The sequence below is a fragment of the Rhinopithecus bieti genome, unplaced genomic scaffold, assembly GCF_001698545.2.
Source record: "Rhinopithecus bieti isolate Rb0 unplaced genomic scaffold, ASM169854v2 scaffold_41619, whole genome shotgun sequence".
In the NCBI taxonomy this organism is placed as follows: domain Eukaryota; kingdom Metazoa; phylum Chordata; class Mammalia; order Primates; family Cercopithecidae; genus Rhinopithecus; species Rhinopithecus bieti.
Window position 1 is genome coordinate 253,393 of NW_016817072.1, and position 13,725 is coordinate 267,117.

Consider the following 13,725-nt stretch of genomic DNA (forward strand, 5'->3'; position numbering starts at 1 on the left):
TCTCTTTTCTTTCTTTTTTGAGATGGACTTTTGCTCTGTTGCCTAGGCTAGAGTGCAGTGGCGTGATCTGGGCTCACTGCAACCTCTGACTCCCAGGTTCAAGATATTCTTGTGCTTCAGCCTCCCGAGTAGCTGGCATTACAGGTATGCACCACCATGCCCAACTAATTTTTTATTTTTAGTAGAGATGGGGTTTTGTCATGTGGTCAAGGCTGCTCTTGAACTCCTGGCCTCAAGTAATCCACTCACCTTGGTCTCCCAAAGTACTAGGATTACAGGCCTAAGCCACCATACCCGGCCAGTTTATTATATATTAATTAGTTAACATTTGAATTTGATGCCTTCCAGATGAGATTTTTATGCAATATCTTAGTGATTTAGGAAGACACCCTAGCGTTATTAGTTATAAGGTTTCAAATTTTGGGTGTGTCCACTCTAGGGAAGATATCTTCATATGGCTCATCTCATTCTTTTTGGTGTTTTCATTGCAAAGGGTGACTTCTTTTTTCTCACTTCTTCACCATATTCTATGATTATGCCCTGTTTGGATTGTGTACTCCCATAGGGAATACACAAACACACACACATGTATGTATATGTATTATGTATACATCTTCTTTTCATCATGGATTTTTTTGTTTTGAGATGGAGTTTCACTCTTGTTGCTCAGGCTGGACTGCAATGGCTCGATCTTGACTCACCACAACCTCTGCCTCCCGGGTTCAAGCTATTCTCCTGCCTCAGCCTTCCGAGTAGCTGCATTACAGGCATGCACCACCATGCCCAGCTAATTTTGTATATTTAGTAGAGATGGGGTTTCTCCATGTTGGTCAGGCTGGTCTTGAACTCCCAACTTCAGGTGATCTGCCTGCCTCGGCCTCCCAAAGTGCTGGGATTAGAGGCGTGAGCCACCACACCTGGCTTCACCACAGATTTCTACTGGAGTTTTAAAAAGTTGTATTGGGCTGGGCGCAGTGGCTCACACCTGCAATCCCAGCACTTTGGGAGTCCAAGGCAGGCGGATCACCTGAGGTTGGGAGTTCGAGACCAGCCTGACCAACATGGAGAAACCCAGTCTCTACAAAAAATACAAAATTAGCCAAGTGTGGTGGCGCATCCCTGTAATCTCTGCTACTCAGGAGGCTGAGGCAGGAGAATCGTTTGAACCTGGGAGACGGAGGTTGCAGTGAGCCAAGATCGTGCCATTGCACTCTAGCCTGGGCAACGAGAATGAAACTGTCTCAAAAAAAAAAAAAAAAAAAAAAAAAAAAAAAAAAAAAAAAAGTTGTGTTTTTTGGGGTTTTTGTAAATATTTCCTTTTTTTCCTCCCTGATCATATACTTGCCCTCACTCCTAGATTTGGAACATAACCAAGCTGAAAGATGAGATCATATTGGTGGAGCCCAGTGAAATCTCAGAATCTTCTAATTTGAGAGGCATCAGTATTCTACTCACTTATATGCCAAAATGTTGAAGAATAAAATCAGGAGTTTAAAAAGTCATTTTCAGCATTGGGATTAAACAAAGAACACTGAATTTTCCTTTTCATATTTTAAAATATTTATAATAACTTATTTTTTCTTGCAAGCATGATGCTGTTTCACTTAGAAAAATCGACTCAGCCAACAATAGTGATTTGCAAATGCAAATAATGCCAATGTCTTCCTTTTTTTTTTTCCTCAGTATTGTGGAAATTATTTCTATAATGTTAACTTTTGTTTTTATTTTGAAGTTGGCAAATTTTTATATTTATTTACTTATTTTCTGAGATAGGGTCTCGCTCTGTCACCCAGGCTGGAGTGCAGTGGCTCAATTTCAGCTCACTGCAAACTCTGTCTCCTGGGTTCAAGCGATTCGGCTGCCTCAGCCTCCCAAGGAGCTGGGATTACAGGCATCCACCACTGTGCCCAGTTAGTTTTGGTATTTTTAGTAGAGACGAAGTTTCATCTTATTGGCCAGGTTGGTCTCGAACTCCTGACCTCAAGTGATCTGCCCGCTTCTGCCTCCCAAAGTACGGGGATTATAGGCATAAGCCACTACGCTGGGCCAAAATTGGCAAAATTTTATGAAGAACTCTTAGACTACTATTTATTAATTTCCTGATTTGCTACTTTAATATGAAGAAACATTTTCCTTTGTTACTTTTCATGTAATTGTATATGATTATTATTTATTAGTGGTCTGATTTGCTTTTTCAATATGGAAAGATAATTTTCCCTTTTTTCATGTAATCATGCACACACTTTATTGCTTAGGATGCAGAACATATGAGGATAACTTTTTTTTTTGGCAGATGTTTACCATATGTGGAGCTTAGTTAGCATACAGAATACTCATGAGTCAAGAATGGCCACCCCAATGCCCCTTTGAAACATTTGTATATGGTTTCATGAAATAAAATTTTTTTTTTTTTGGAGAGGTAGTTTTGCTCTTATTGCCCAGGCTGGAGTGCAATGGTGCGATCTTGGCTCACCGCAACCTCCACCTCCCAGGTTGAAGAGATTCTCCTGCCTCAGCCTCCCAAGTAGCTGGGATTACAGGCATGTACCGCCATGCTCGACTAATTTTGTATTTTTAGTAGAGATGGGGGTTTCTCCATGTTGGTTAGGCTGGTCTCGAACTCCCAACCTCAGGTGATCCACCTACCTCAGCCTCCCAAAGTGCTGGGATTACAGGTGTGAGCCACCGTGCCTGGCATAAATGCATATTTTAATAGATGTCAAGATGACCATGCTGAAGTCTTTGTTTTCGGGTCATCCAACCCAAACTATCTGCTGCAAGCATCTTTTTTTATTTTTATTTTTTTTGAGATGGAGTCTCGCTCTGTCGCCCAGGCTGGAGTGCAATGGCGTGATCTAGGCTCACTGCAACCTCCACCTCCTGGGTTCAAGCGTTTCTCCAGCCTCACTCTCCTGAGTAGCTGGGACTACAGGCATGCGCCACCACACCAGGCTAATTTTGTATTTTTACTAGAGATGGGGTTTCACCATGTTGGTCACGCTGGTCTCAAACTCCCGTCCTCAGGTGATCTGCCGACCTCAGCCTTCCAAAGTGCTGGGATTGCAGGTGTGAACCACTGTGCCCAGCCGGGCATCTTTTGTTTTTTCTGCTCACTCTACCATACCTGTTAAAAAATTTTAAAAAAATTTTATTGTTTGTGGGTACATAGTAGGTATATATATTTATGTGGTACATGAGATATTTTGATACAGGCATGTAGTGTGTAATTATCATGTCATGGTAAATGTTGTATCCATTGCCTCAAGCATTTATCCTTTGTGTTACAAACAATCTAATTATACTCTTTTTTTAAAAAAATGTACAATGAAATTATTATTGACTTTAGTTACCCTGTTGTGCTATTAGATTTAGATATGATTTGTTCTAACTAGAATAATATATATTTTTAAATAGTAAAGAATGTGATATAAAAGTGAAAGAGAAAGAGAAAGGTACTGTACTCCTGGGTAAATATCTACTTTACAGATCTCAAAGTCGGGAAGTGGAATACACGCTCCCTTTGCTTTCCCTGTTTCATTGACAGCATGCACACTTACGTTTATATTCCTCATTATTTGATAATCTTCCCCATTAGAGAAATAGGAAAAAGGCTCTGGAACACATGAACACAATTATACAGCCTTTGTGATATCCAAATTTATCCATTTTATGCCAAAAAAAAAAAAAGTACTTTAGTGCTTACCTATATCTTTCAAAAGGTACATCGCTCTGGGCGCACATAAAAATTAACACGATTCCCTATACAAAAGGGACTGCTCAGAGCTTATAACAGCTAAAGAAGAGAGGACGCCAAATGCAGGCACAGGCACATCTCTCCAAACCCTCCCCTAAAACAAATGAAGGACAGAAGAAAACAGAAAACTGGTTAATTCAATTAGTACTCCGCGGAAACTTAGGGATGGTGCAAATAAAGCTCCGAAACTAAACTTTACTGTGTCCCGCCTCTTGGGCATCCCGTCCGCGACCCCCCAGAAACCTCAGGGCCACCCTCCTAGCCGCCCCGCCCCGCCAACCTCACAGGGATGAACCTCCCTACCATTTCCTTGAACCCACCCACCATTCCTTTTTGTCAGGAATCAGCTCTTGATTTCCTTTTGGGGAATCGCCCCTCCCCTGGCCATGTGGTTCTCGCGAGATGACCACAGTGCCCCACCTACTCTGAACTAAGAATCTTCTGTTTTTTTGAGACGGAGCCTCGCTCTGTTGCCCAGGCTGGAGTGCAGTGTCGCGATCCCAACCTCCGCCTCCTGGGTTCAAGGGATTCTCCTGCCTCAGCCTCCTGAGTAGTTGGGCCTACAGGTGCACGCCACCACGCCAGGCTAATTTTTGTAATTTTATTATTATTATTATTTTTTAGTAGAGACGGGGTTTCACCATGTTGGCCAGGACAGTCTCGATCTCCTGACCTCGTGATCCACCCGCCTCGGCCCCCCAAAGTGTTGAGATTACAGGCGTGAACCACCACGCCTGGCCAGAATCATCTTTAAAATTTATTTATCTGAGATTTGTAGCTACTAAGAAAGAAAGGAGCTTTTTTTCCCTTGGGCCTTCAAACTGAAAGAACTGCATGAGCCTGAAGCGGCGCATGGTCCTAACATCAGGCTGTTCAGGAAGAAGCCATCTGCAGATGGATGCCAGCACACAGAAGGAAGCAGAGCTCTGGCAACGCTGAGGTCAATACATTCTTTTTTGCTTAAGCTAATATTAATTGAATGTCGATCATTTGCAACCAAAAGTGCTTTGATACTGCTTTTCATCTAGGAGTGAGAATGCTGAACTTGGTGCAAGCAAAAGTAACTGGTCGGCCAGGCAGGTGGCTCATGCCTGTAATCCCAGTACTTTGGGAGGCCGAGGAGGGTGGATCACCTGAGGTCAGGAAGAGTTTGAGACCATCCTGGCCAACCTGGCGAAACCCCTTCTCTACTAAAAATACAAAAAATTAGCTGGGCGTGCTGATGGGTGCCTGTAATCCCAGCCACTTGGGAGGCTGAGGCAGGAGAATCGCTTAAACCTGGGAGGTGGACGTTGCGGTGAGCCGAGATGGTGCCACTGCACACCAGCCTGGGCAACAGAGTGAGACTCTATCTCAAAAAAAAAAAAAAAAAAAAAAAAAAAAAAAAAGTAACTGGTCAATGGTTCTGAGTAATAGAAAACCTTATCACAATCTCTTTTGGATAACTGGTAAGTTTTTATTGGTTTGGCATGCTAAATTTAGAAAGCTCAAATAACTATCATTTTTCTGTACCCTAGAGACAAGTGTTAAATAAGCCAACTGATCCTAAGGATTATTAAAAGATGTAATTCCAGGTTATGTCAGAGTGTCAGTGTGGATTCAACTTAATCACCTACATTTCCAACATTAATAGGACTATTCTGTAGAAACTGATGCCAAGAGAAATGATCCTGAGTTCTGTACTAATAATAGCTACAACATATTGGCACATTCTTTGTGCCAAGAAGTGTGCTAAGCCTATCATTATTTATATTTAAGTCACCCAGAAATGCTAAAAGGTAGGTATGATTGTTCCTTTTTTTACAGGTAAAGAATCTGGCCAGGCGCAGTGGTTCGTGCCTGTAATCCCAGCATTTTTGGAGGCCGAAGCAGGCAGATAACAAGGTTAGGAGTTCAAGACCAGCCTGGCCAACATGGTCAAATTCCATCTCTATTAAAAATACAAAAATTAGGCCGGGCGCGGTGGCTCACGCCTGTAGTCCCACCACTTTGGGAGGCCAAGGTGGGCAGATCACCTGAGGTCAGGAATTTGAGACCTGCCTGGCCAAAATGGCGAAATCCCGTCTCTACTAAAAAGTACAAATATTAGCCGGGCATGGCGGCGGGGGTCTGTAATCCCAGCTACTCAGGAGGCTGAGGCAGGAGAATTGCTTGAACTTGGGAGACAGAGGCTGACTCCATCTCAAAAAAAAAAAAAAAAAAAAATTAGCTGCTCCTGGTGGCGCGCGTCTGTAATCCCAGCTACCTGGGAGGCTGAGGCAAGAGAATTGCTGGAACCTGGGAGGCGGAAGTTGCAGTGAGCTGAGATCGCGCCATTGCACACCAGCCTGGGTGACAGAGCAAGAAAAAAAAAAAAAAGAATATTAGGATTAGCAATATGCTCAAGCATGGACTTTGAAATTAGAAAGACAACTGACAAGTAGTAGAACCCAAATTTAAGCCCTCAGGTTGATATCTCTTTCTTTTTTTTTTTTTTGAGAGGGAGTCTCGCTCTGTCGCCCAGGCTGGCGTGCAGGGGCGCCATCTTGGCTCACGGCAAGCTCCGCCTCCCGGGTTCACGCCATTCTCCTGCCTCAGCCTCCGGAGTAGCTGGGACTGCAGGCGCCCACCACCACGCCGGCTAATTTTTTGTATTTTTAGTAGAGACGGGGTTTCACTGTGTTAGCAAGGATGGTCTTGATCTCCTGACCTTGTGATCCGCCCGCCTCAGCCTCCCAAAGTGCTGGGATTACAGGCGTGAGCCACCACACCCGGCCTCATGTTGATATTTCCAAAAAAAAAAAAAAAGTCCAAGGCCTGATCTTTCTAATTTCAAACCCATACTTTTAACCACTGTGCTCTCCATAAATTTCCAAAGTAAGTTTTTGAGTTAGCAGGGGTTTTCTATAGTTTTTTGAGACAGTCTTGCTCTGTTGCCTAGGTTGGAGTGCAGTGGCACAATCTCGGCTCACTGCACCCTCTGCCTCCCGGGTTCAAGCCATTCTTGTGCCTCAGCCTCCCGAGTAGCTGGGATTACAGATTACAGGCACGCGACACCATGCCTGGCTAATTTGTTTGTATTTTTAGTAGAGATGGGGTTTCACCATGTTGCCCAGGCTGGTCTCGAACTCCTGAACTCAGGCAATCTGCCTGCCTAGGCCTCCCAGAGTGCTAGGATTACAGGCGTGAACCACCATGCCCGGCCAGTTTTACTAAGTTTTAATGTTAGATGCCTTAGATTGATTCTTTAAATTTGCCAACCATATGTAACTAGCAGTTCATAAGTATTCATTCAAATATCATTTTTTCAACATATTTTGAATATATATGTAGCTTATTCCTGCTATCAGCCAGGAATAAAAATGTCTAATTGACATGGAGATCTTATTTCAAAACTCTTTTTTTTTTTCAGACAGGCTGACTGCAGCCTCGAACTCCTAAGCTCAAATGATCCTCTTACCTCAGCCTCCCAAGTACCTGCAGAGACTACCATGCCCGGCTAATTTTTAAATTTTTTTTAAAGAGAAGGGGGTCTCACTATGTTGCCTGGGCTGGTCTTGAACTTCTGGGCTCAAGCAGTCCTCCCACTTTGACTTCCCAAAGTTCTGAGACTATAGGTGTGAGCCAATGCACCTAGCCTGTCAAAATTCTTACAGATAATCAGAATTTGCCATCAACAATCATTATATGAATGATAAATTATTTCTCTTATGAGACAGAGGTCCAGATTGGCATTTTTTTTTTTTTTTTTCCTGAGGCAGAGTCTCACTCTGTCACCCAGGCTGGAGTGCAGTGGTGTGATCTCCGTTCACTGCAACCTCTGCCTCCCAGGTTCAAACGATTCTCATGCCTCAGCCTCCTGAGTAGCTGGGATTACAGGCACGCACTACCACGCCTGGCTAATTTTTGTATTTTTAGTAGAGACAGGGTTTCGCCATGTTGGTCAGGCTGGTCTCAAACTCCTAACCTCAGGTGATCACCCCTGCCATCACCTCGGCCTCCCAAACTGCTGAAATTACACGCTTGAGCCACTGTGCCAGGCTGCATTTTTTTTTTTTTAAGTGAGGTGCTAGAAGACTGTTAACAGAACTTGGGAGTCACTCCTTTTTCAAAAAATTCACAAAACCCAGTGGTTTTGGAAGATCTAGAGGGCATCTCTACCCATCTCATGAGATCCTCAGCATAGCAGGCAGGGAAAAGGGGTAGAGAGCCTGGCACTGCCTTTATCCACAGCTGTCTCCTTTCCTAAGCTAAGTCTCTGATGCAAACTCTACTCCTGACCTCCGTCATCTCTGTGTGTGACAATGCCTTGTTTTCATGTTGACTTTTCAGTGTTGGGTGCTGAATTGGCATCCTGTGTTTGTTTTAGCTTCTTATACAGGGACCAAGTCTGGAATGTAATTAATTGAGCCCTTATTTGAAATAAATGTGTCCTGGGTGTTCAGAGACCTAAAAAGATGTGAGAAAAAAAAAAAAAAGAAACTGCACTTGGCTGGGTGTGGTGGCTCGTGCCTATAATCCCAGCACTTTGGTAGGCCGAGGCAGGAAGATCACTTGAGCCCAGAAGTTTGAGACCAGCCTGGGCAAGATGGCAAGACCCTGTCTCTACAAAAAGTAAAAAAAATTAGCCAGGCGTGTTGGCATGCGTCTGTCATCTCAGCTACTAGAGAGACTGAGGTGGGAGGATTGCTTGAGTCTGAGAGTTTGAGGCTGCAGTGAGCTATGATCATGCCACCATACTCCAGCCTGAGTGACAGAGTGAGACCCTGTCACGCACACACACACACACAAAAGAAAAGAAACCGCACTTCTTCAAACAGAACTATGTTCTCTAATGGAGGAGTGAAAAGAAGTAGGGATTTGGAAAGAGAGCACCTAACTTTGAATTTCAGCTAACCATTTATTAAATATATGTCTTTGGGCAGATGTTTGTACCTAAGTTTTTCAATAATATTTAACTTATAAGGATGTAGGGGCAATTAAATTCTGTACATGCTAGTATTATGTAAGTTTTAAAACACAAAAATTACTATAAATTAATGGAGCCTACTGATTTTGATAGGAAAATCTATAAATTTCTTGAGTATCAGTGAACACACACCTTTTTTTTTCTTTTGGTGGGGTGGGGGAGGGGCAGGGCCTTGCTTTGTTGCTCTGTTGCCCAGGCTGGAGTGGTGCAATGGTGTGTTCATAGCTCACTGCAGCCTCAAACTCCTGGACTCAAGTGATCCTCCCACCTCAGCCTCTGGAGTAGCTGGGACTAGAGGTGTATGCTACCATGTCTGGCTAATTTTTACTTTTTTTTTTTTTTTAGCCACCAGGTCTTGCCATGTTGCGCAGGCTGGTCTCTCACCCAGGCCTCAAGCTATCCTCCCACCTGTCTCCCAAAGTGCTGGGATTACAGGCATGAGCCTGGCTCACAACATTTATTCTAATGTTTATTTCCATAAAATTTCAAGAACAGTTGAAAAAGTTAGTTCAATGTCTTTAAACATGTTATAATATATAATAGTATACAATAACATTTATGAGAATGTACAATGCTATTATTTAAACAAAAGCTGAATAAAACAGATATAAATCCTTGTCAGCTTAATCCCATAAATAATCAGCTCATTGCATATAGATTGCCTTGTTTCACTATAATCTTTGGATGTAGTTTCCATTAATTGCATATTTTCAGATATTAGTTCTGACCTTTTCTTCCATGCTGGAGAAGCTACTTACTTTTCTTTGGATATTATTTGTAGGTGTTCCAACTAACCAAATATTTGGATTGATGAAGAGTTGTTATATATTTGTCAGAGAATAAGACCCAATAAAATACACCTAATAAAAGTATATATGATTATTTTAAAACAAACAAACAAAACCCACAGAAAATAACAAGTGTTGGTGAGGACGAGGACATGGAGGCACACTGGAACTCTTGTAAAGTGTTAGTGGGAAGGTAAAATGGTGCAGCTGCCATGGAAAATGGCATACAGAGTTCTTAAAAAATTTAAAATAGAATTACCATATGAGAAGTCACATTCAGTGGTGCATGCCTGTAGTCCCAGCTATTCCAGAGGCCGAGGCAGAAGGATCATCTGAGCCCAGAAGTTTGAGGCCAGCCTGAGCAACATGACAAGACCCTATCTCAAATAAAACCAAACCAAACCCAATAACTTTCTTTCATGTTTCCTGAATTTGCTTTTTCAAGATAGGCACCACTGGGGAAATATCCAGAGAGTGCGGCAATCGCAGTTTTACTATTTGATACTTTGAGACACTGTAACGTGATATGATGATTCAGCTTTGCTCTCATCCCAACTATTTTCCAGAGAGCATTAATGTTGGACCACCTTTTGGATTATGCAAGAGTGTCAGTGTTGCCTTTGGCACTAACAGAAAAGAGTGAGTCAAGAATATATATTGCAAGGTAGAAATGGTCAAGATGTGGAGTTTCTTGTATGTGATACTTTTCTATTTTGTTTTGTAAGAAAAAACTAGCTATTTCATTGGGAAATTACAGTTTGCATATTTAGAATTTTCATTAATAGTAATTTTAAATGTTACTGTTGTTAGAATGGTGAGTTTGTTAGTTTACAAACGGTTCATCTAACAGCTAACAACTTAGATTTAAATAATTAAGTTTGGCTGGGCGTGGTGATTCACACCTGTAATCCCAGCACTTTGGGAGGCCGAGGGGAGCAGATCACCTGAGGTGTAGAGTTTGAGACCAGCCTGGCCAACACAGTGAAACCCTGTCTGGACTAAAAATACAAAAATTAGCCAGATGGGTGGTGCACACCTGTAGTCCCAGGTACTCGGGAGGCTGAGGTGGGAGAATCTCTAAACCTGGGAGGTGGAGGTTGCCATGAGCTGAGATTGCACCACTGCACTCCAACCTGGGCAACAGAGTGAGACTCCATCTTAAAATAAAATAAAATGATGTAAAATAAGTAAGTTTAATATGAATGGAAAGGGATATCTAGGAGTATATTTCAGAATCTTTTTTTTAACTACTCCAAATATCTATGCACAAAATTCAAGTCAACTGTGCAAGAAAAGTCAAAGAAGTTTCTTTTTGTTTTGTTTAGTTTTTAGATACAGGTCTCACTATGTTGCCCAGGCTGGAGTGCAGTGGTTATTCACAGGTACCATCATAGCACTATATATATAGTCTTCAACTCCTGGGCTAAAGTGGTTCTCCTGCCTCAGCCTCCTGAGTAGCTGGGACTACAAGTGCCCACTGTGCCCAGCCAAAGCAGTTTCTTGATATTTCAAGAGTTCTTGCATACATGTTAATTTTCAGCCAAAAACTCAAGGTTGCTGCGACTATACTCAATTAATGTTCTTTGTTTTATTTGTAGTCAAAGCAAGGACACAACATCAGAGGGACGGCAGAAAATCCTTGTATGTAGATCTTTGGTGGTGAGTACCTGGGAAAAGTCACCTAAGTCAAGATGTCAGCATTAGAAGTATTTTATTTTGAGCCTGAAAAGTGGAATGAGCCATCTATCTAAGTGCTTACATGGGATAATGTGATTAGTAGAAAGGTTTTTTTGTGACTCCCTTACTCTGTTGCCCAGGCTGGAGTGCAGTGGTGCAATAACAGATCACTGCAGCCTCGACCTCCTGGGCTCAGGTGATCCTCCCACCTCAACCTCCTGAGTAGGTGGGACTACCAGTGCATGCCACCACACTCGGCTAATTTTTAAATTTTTTGTAGAGACAGGATCTCACTGTGTTGCCGAACTCCTGGGCTCAAGTGATCTTCCTGCCTAAGCTTTCCAAAGTTCAGGGGTTATAGGCATAAACCATGGCACCCAGCTGACATTTTGATAGATGTATACATTGTGGAATAATTAAATCAAGCTAATTAATGTATGTGTCACTTCACATACTTACTTTGGGGGTAAGAACATTTGAAATTTACTCTTGGCTGGGCGCGGTGGCTCACGCCTGTAATCCCAGAACTTTGGGAGGCCAAGGATCATGAAGTCAGGAATTCGAGACCATCCTGGCTAACATGGTGAAACCCCATCTCTACTAAAAATACAAAAAATTAGCTGGGCATGGTGGCGGGTGCCTGTAGTCCCAGCTACTTGGGAGGCTGAGGCAGGAGAATGACGTGAACCAGGAGGCGGAGCTTGCAGTGATCCGAGATCGTGCCACTGCCCTCCAGCCTGGGTGACAGAGAGAGACTCCGTCTAAAAAAAAAAAAAAAAAAGATCATACTGTTGAATGAAAAGCAAGTTATAGATTATGTACTGCTTATGTAACATTTTATTTATTTATTTTGTTTTCTCCTCTGTGGGCACTGGAAGATGGAACATTTTTAAATGGACACATACATTCATACTAATAGCATCTTCATGTTCTCTCTTTTTAAATGTACACACACAGACACACACATATGTGGAAGAAAACACACTGGAAGGATATACTCTACATTCCTGAAAGTTGTTACCTCTGAAGAGACTGGGAGGGTAATTGATTTGGACTGGGATTGAGGGGAATGCAAGGGGGCTTCAATTGTATTTGTAATTTTTTTTTCTGTACCTTCTAAGAGTGACTAATGTAATGTTTTCTTTCTTTTTTTTAATCGAAAACATTTTTTAATAGAGACTGAGTTCTTGCTATGTTGCCCAGGCTGGTCTTGAATTCCTGGGCTCAAGCAATCTTCCTGCCTCGGGCTCCCAAAGTCCTAGGATTACAAGCATGAGCCATGATGCCCAGCTGTAATATTTTATTTCTTATAGGAAAGGCAAAAAATTTGTCAAAATGTTAACAATGATCAGTTCTGGATGTTGACTCATGGGTGTGTGTTATATTTTTTGCATTTTTCTGTCCTTTGAAGATTTCTTATAAATAAGATTTGTTCTCTCCTGTGAAGATTAATCTTCTACTTTGTGCCTGGATTTGGTAACTTGTGCACATTTCGGCCCACACAGTAGTAATAAATGAGTCTTGGAACAAAACGTAAGCAATCCTCTGCAAGCCTGCAATACACATTCTAAGCCAGCCTAAAAATAACAGAAGAATAAAATTATTATTAGACAGAGGGACCCTCATTTGACCTTTTGGCCATTTGGATTGTCCATTCAGTTAATCTTGTCACAATCATGCAATTATGAGGTTGGTTTGAGCTTAATGAACCAATATATACAAGGAAAATATGCTGTCACCAGAATTGTGCCACATAAAGCCCTTGGGACATAATACTTTTCTAGTGTTTGTACATGAGATTTCCCAAAGATAACAAAACCTTTTACCAAATATGCTTTTCAGGCCTATTACCCTTTCCAACGAATATTCCACTTCCCCACATCAAGTTGGCATCCCCCAAAATATGTCAATGTTGCACCTCTGCCACATAAATACCCAAATGCTTCCTGATACCCCCGCAGGCTATACTTGACAGTACAATACCTGCAAAAAGGCAGCGGAGCTGCAGAGTGCTATTGAAATAACCTCCTCTGAAAGAGAGACTCATAAGCTGAAATGCCAGTTAGTAAAACATATAGGAAAGAGAAAAACGAGGCAAGTATGTAAGTGTACTCAGCAGCACTCAAAATTCCAGCTGAGTTGAACTTGGAGGTATTTAAGAAAAGTTGAATGTCTGGAGAACTAGTTAGGGAACCTTAGTCTATCTTTTTTAATTAAAAAATAAATAAAGGCCGGGCGCGGTGGCTCAAGCCTGTAATCCCAGCACTTTGGGAGGCCGAGACGGGCGGATCACGAGGTCAGGAGATCGAGACCATCCTGGCTAACACGGTGAAACCCCGTCTCTACTAAAAATACAAAAAACTAGCCGGGCGAGGTGGCGGGCGCCTGTAGTCCCAGCTACTCGGGAGGCTGAGGCAGGAGAATGGCGTGAACCCGGGAGGCGGAGCTTGCAGTGAGCTGAGATCCGGCCACTGCACTCCAGTCCGGGCGACAGAGCGAGACTCCATCTCAAAAATAAATAAATAAATAAATAAAAGTAGACAATAAAAGGGACAATA